This window comes from Coenobita brevimanus, chromosome 6 (genome assembly GCF_032717465.1).
Source record: "Coenobita brevimanus isolate Jiangsu-jjx chromosome 6, ASM3271746v2, whole genome shotgun sequence".
NCBI lineage: Eukaryota > Metazoa > Arthropoda > Malacostraca > Decapoda > Coenobitidae > Coenobita > Coenobita brevimanus.
Window position 1 is genome coordinate 52,064,413 of NC_136959.1, and position 5,875 is coordinate 52,070,287.

The following is a 5,875-nucleotide window of genomic DNA, read 5'->3' on the forward strand; positions in this document are numbered from 1 at the left end:
TCACTCCCTCACCATTCCGCCCTCTTTGCTATCCTATACCTTTCTTCTTCCTTCACTCCCCTGCCTCTGTCTCCTCCTCTCTCTCTCTCTCTCTCTCTCTCTCTCTCTCTCTCTCTCTCTCTCTCTCTCTCTCTCTCTACACCAGGTGGAGGGAGTGTGTGTCATCTTCATCGTCTTCAGATTTCCTCACACCTGCTCGCACGGCTTTCCCTTTTAAACATCTGCCAGCCCTCACCTCTTCCTCCTTCCTTCTCCTCCCTCCCCCCTTCACCTTCTCTCTCTCTCTCTTCCCCTCCACCTTTCCTTTCCTCCTTCTCCCTTCTCTCTGTTACCTCTTCCTCATTTCTTCCATTTCCACTCCCTTTCACCCTGTCCTCCCTACATCTTCCTCCCTTCTACATATTTATCTCCCCCATTCAATTGGGTTCCTCTCCCTCCCTCATTCCCTCACCTTTTTCTTTCTCCCTCCCTTATTCCCTCACTTTATTCTCCCTCCCTCACCTCTCCTCCCTCACTTTATTCTCCCTCCCTCACCTCTCCTCCCTCACTTTATTCTCCCTCCCTCACCTCTCCTCCCTCATTCCCTCACTTTTTTCTCCCTCCCTCACCTCTCCTCCTCTTCCTCCCTCATTCCCTCACTTTTTTCTCCCTCCCTCACCTCGCGATTCCCTCACTCATTCCCTTGCCTTTTTCTCCCTCCCTCATCTCTCCCCCTCTCTCCCTCATTCCCTCACTTTTTTCTCCCTCCCTCACCTCTCCTCCTCTCCCTCCCTCATTCCCCCACTTTGTCTCCCTCCTTCACCCCCCCTCCTCTTCCTTCCTCATTCTTTCATTTCTCCCTCCCTCACCTCTCCTTTCCCTCCCTCATTCCCTCACACTTTTCTCCGTCCTTCACTTCTCTTTTTCCTCTCTCCCTCATCCCTTTTCCTCCAATATTTTTCTCCTCTACACCTTTTTAAATGTCTCTCCCCCACCCCCCGCATGCGTGGAGTAAGTCACCCATTTAAGTCTTTTTTTAATTGTTTCAAGAATATGCAAGATGGACATTTAACAAGGAAGATTGGGTATAAGTCTTTCCCGGTGTGTGTGTGTGTGTGTGTGTGTATGTGTGTGAGAGAGAGAGAGAGAGAGAGAGAGAGAGAGTGTCGTCATCTTCACTATCCTTTTCTTATATCGTAGTCTCTTCACATTCTTTGATACCAGGCGTGTGTGAACCAATCAGTCCTCTGCACTTATCCTCTTTTCTTGTTACACCCGCGCGCGCACAAAGTTCAGAGGGTGTAATGTTTATATGTTATGTTTCTTTCTTATCGTCTTTATTTCATGTTTGTCTGTCCTGTCTTTATTTCTCTCTCTCTCTCTCTCTCTCTCTCTCTCTCTCTCTCTCTCTCTCTCTCTCTCTCTCTCTCTCTCTCTCTCTCTCTCTCTCTCTCTCTCTCTCTCTCTCTCTCTCTCTCTCTCTCTCTCTCTCTCATTTCCTTGTCCTTCCCACTCTACGTTCCTTGTCTTTATCTTTCTCCATAATTCCTATTGATTTCTCATCTCTCTCTCTCTCTCTCTCTCTTTTGTGTGTGTATGTATGTATGAATGTATGTGTGTGTGTGTCATTTTCCAGTCCCTCCATTTCTTCCATCTTTTTTCCTTCCCCCTTCCATTACTCCTTCTCTCTAATCATCACATAATTCCCTACCATTATTTCCCACCCTCCTTCCTCCTACCCCCAATTTTTCCCCTCCTCCCCCTCTTTCCCCCTCTCTCCCCCTTTTCTCTTACTTCCTTTCCTTTCTCCTCCCCCCTTTTATGATGCGGGAGCTTCTTTAGGGCTGTGGCTTTCCTTTGGTTTGTCCGTTTTTGTTTTTGAAGCGGGGTGTTCATTTCCCGTAGATTTAAAGAAGCCCCAAATTAGAGACCGGATGCTCCCCCATCAAATATATATATAATTTTTACTCTCTCTCTCTCTCTCTCTCTCTCTCTCTCTCTCTCTCTTACCATACCCTCTGGCTACCTCTTCCCTCCCTCCCTCCCTCCATTGTCTCTACATCACCAACCCCCTTACAACGCCCCTCCCCCATTTCTCTCCTTTCTTCTACCTCCTCAGCCTTCCTCCATTGTATCCACGTCCCCTAACCCCCTCTCACCTCCTCCTTTCCCTCCCTTACTCCTTCCTTCCCTCCCTTTCTCCTTCCTTCCCCCCCCCCCGCCCTCCCTCTAACTCCCCTCCTTCTGCCATCCTCCCCTATCATTCGCATCCTTCCCCCTGTGGCGCCTTCCCTTCCTTCTCTCCACCCCTTTCCTTTCTCCCTTCATTCTTCCTCCCCCCAGCCTTAACCTCCTTCCTCCTTCACCTCTTCCCTTCATTCTCCCGACCCTCCTTCCTTCCTCCCTGTATTCCCTCCATCCCCTGCTTTCCTTCCATCCCCTGCTTTCCCTCCCTCATTCCCTCCATCACCTTTCGTACCTCCTTCACTTTCTCCCCTCTTGTTTCTCCCCTCATTCATTCCCCTTCTCTCCCCAGCTCCTTTCCCCCCCCCCCCACTCCCTACACCCCTTCCTTACTCCTACCTCTCGCACTCTCTCTCCCCCCTTCCCACATTCTCCTCACCCCTCCATCATTCTCTTTACCCCTGTGTCATTCTTCTCCTCCCCTCCCCTCACGCCTCTCAATCTATTCGTGTCCCAGCAACGGTGTGAGGTGATAGGGACGAGCAGTAAACATGTTATGATCACACACCCACTATGTCCTCTTCCACCCCTACCCACACCCCTGCACCTTCACCCCACCCTCACTCTCACCCACACACCCACCTCCACCCACACCCTCACACTCACCCACACACCCTCCCCCACATCCTCACCCTCACCCTCTCTTCTTTCACCCTCAGTCTAATATCTTCTTTCATCATCTCATTTACTCCTTTGAATATCCATCTTCACTCATACTAACTTGCTTTCACCCCCACCCTCACTGTCAAACCCTCACCCTCACCACACCCTCACCCTCCCTCACCCTCACCACACCCTCACCCTCCCTCACCACACCCTCACCCTCACCGTCATTCTCTCATCATATCTCAGTTACATTCACCCTGACCCTCAATCTCTCTCTTCTATTACCCCTATTTTTGCATCTTCGTTCACCATCTCATTTACATCTGCCGTCACCCTTACTAACATCATTTTCACCCTCACCCTCACCCTCTCACCTGCCCTCATCTCTCCACCCTTACCTTCACCTACCACTCTACTCTCTCACCCTCACCCACACCCTCTCCTCTTCTCCCTCACCCACGCTTTCATCCTCTTCTCCTCTCCCTCACTCTCACCTACACCTCTCCTCTTCCCCCTCACCCACACTCTCATCCTCTTCTCCTCTCCCTCACCCCCATCCTCACCCTCTCCTTATTCTCCCTCACCCTCGCCTCACCCTCATTGCCTCATCTACATGCACCCTAATCTCCCACCAACTCCTGCTTCTCCCTCACCCTTGCATTTTCTTTCGCCATCTTATTTACTCTCTCTCTCTCTCTCTCTCTCTCTCTCTCTCTCTCTCTCTCTCTCTCTCTCTCTCTCACCATTCTTATCGTCCTCCTCTCTCATCTGTCTCACCTCCACCTCCTCGCCTCTCACCCCCTCCGCACTTTATCCCACTGCATCGTTCCCTTCCTCTAATCTCTTTATCAGTCTCCCCCTACTGTCACTTTATTCAATTTACCCTCCCCTCTTTTCTCACTTCCTTCCTCTTCCCGTTTTCATTATCGTGTTTCATCCGTTTCATTTTCTCCTTGGTCTTTGCTGGTTTATAGTTGAGTGTTTAATGCTCTCTCTCTCTCTCTCTCTCTCTCTCTCTCTCTCTCTCTCTCTCTCTCTCTCTCTCTCTCTCTCTCTCTCGTTTTGTTTCACTTTAAGCGAAGCCATTTATTCCCCTCCGGTATTGCAGGTAATCTGCACTAAACCCATAGCACCGTTGGCTGATAATTCGTGTAGGTAGTGAAGATTTTAGTGATGATGATGATGATGATGATGATTAACGTAGGAGCTGTAATGACCAACGAAACAGTGACAGTAATAATAATAATAATGGAAGATGCTTTTGGTGTTGATAGTAGAGCTGCAGCTTCCTATAGTTATGCATATTGTACCATGAATTAAGAATAAAAATCATCATCAGTTTCTATCTGTTTAGAACTCTTCCCAAGGCTGCCCAGTCGTTCGGGCATAATTTTTTAATAACATAAGTATTTTTATATTATGGTTATGCGTTTTTGTTTATTAGTCATATATGGTACTGTTTTACTTGCTTTTGCCGTCAACAGATTTTGTATCGGTATATAAATGGCGTTAACAACACGTATTGTGTATTATTGTTTATGCCACAGTGCCATGTTATACTGATGCACTGTAGGAGAAGGAAGTGCAGACAGGGTGAGGCATGTGAACCCATAACAAAGAGGAAAATTAATTACACTAAAGATCCAGCCAACGGGTGTGCTGTATATAGCGTGTACTAAGTAACATACATAGGTGTAGTGGCGTAGCGTATACCGTCACAAATCACTACCTGTATAAACTCCTTGAGGGTGATTTTGTACTTCTCGGCCATCTTGGAGTGCTGGGGTCAGGTGGGTGCCGGGGACGCTGCCACACACTTCTCACGCTGCCAAAACTCAGCACTAAATCTCACAGGCAGATTATCGATTAAGGTTGAACTTGTGTTCTGTTAACAGGTACTGTGGAAAGACAACAATAAAAGGTTATGTATTGTATTTTCTCTTTAGTCAGTGGCGATAGTGTTCCAGCTTTTCAGAAACTAAATTAACAAAGTTATCGTGTAGGCTGAATAAGACCACCAGTTACAAAATATTAGCTGCTATAATTTGTATCTATGGGTGATCGTGCGTATAGTCGTTCTCGCTGCACACGTCACTTTCACATCGCCATCGATTTGATCCAAAAACCTTGTTCTTACGAGGCCTAACGATTGCTTAACTCTGACGTAATCAGAAAGTCAGTAAAGTTCTGTAAGTCGTGAACAGCACTCTCCTTACATTTTTTTTTTTTTTTTCAGCTAATCGTGAGAATATTTTGGCGCTTTTTCGTGAGCGTCACTAAGTTCTCAAAAGTATGGCCTTGAGAGGCCAGATGATTCCCTTCAAAACACAGAAAGTCGGTTAAAATAATTAAATTGTGAACAGGACGTTCGGTGCAATGGTATTTTCGTTTTTAGCCGATCTGTTAAGTTTTTCCCGACTTTTTTCATATTCTTCCAAGTTTTTTTTTCTACTTTTTTCATAAACTCACCAAATTTACATAATATTATCGTGGTTGTCCCAAATCGCCAGACTCGAATGACTAAATGATTTCTAAACACAGCACAACACCTTCACAACACACACCAGTCCGTCCGTCAGTTCACTCGTCCAGGCAAAGGGTAGAGGTGTAATTGGAGTCCTTATTGTGAGGGGCTGGCGGGGTGGTGGAGGTGGTGGGGGTGGCTTCCACATATCTTATCAGGTCTGGAGGGAACTGGGGCAAAGTTGAGGTGAGAGGGAGGCGATGAGAGGATATGAGGCGCGTGAGGAGAGCAACAAAGTGGAGAGAGAGAGAGAGAGAGAGAGAAGGGGGGGATGGGGGTACGTAGATGACAAAGAAGGTGGATGGAAGGGGGCAGCGATGGGGATGTGAAGAAGGAAGTAAAGGGAAGAAATCAAAAGAATGAAAAACATGACAGATGAAACAAAAGCATTCGGGGACCGAATGCTAATCTCCCACCAAAATATGTTGTTCTCTAAGGTACGCTCACGATTACTAATCTCTGACCAGAGAGTTAGCCAAAGTCGTGGCCAGGCGTGGGCTATACAATCAGACACGCTTAACC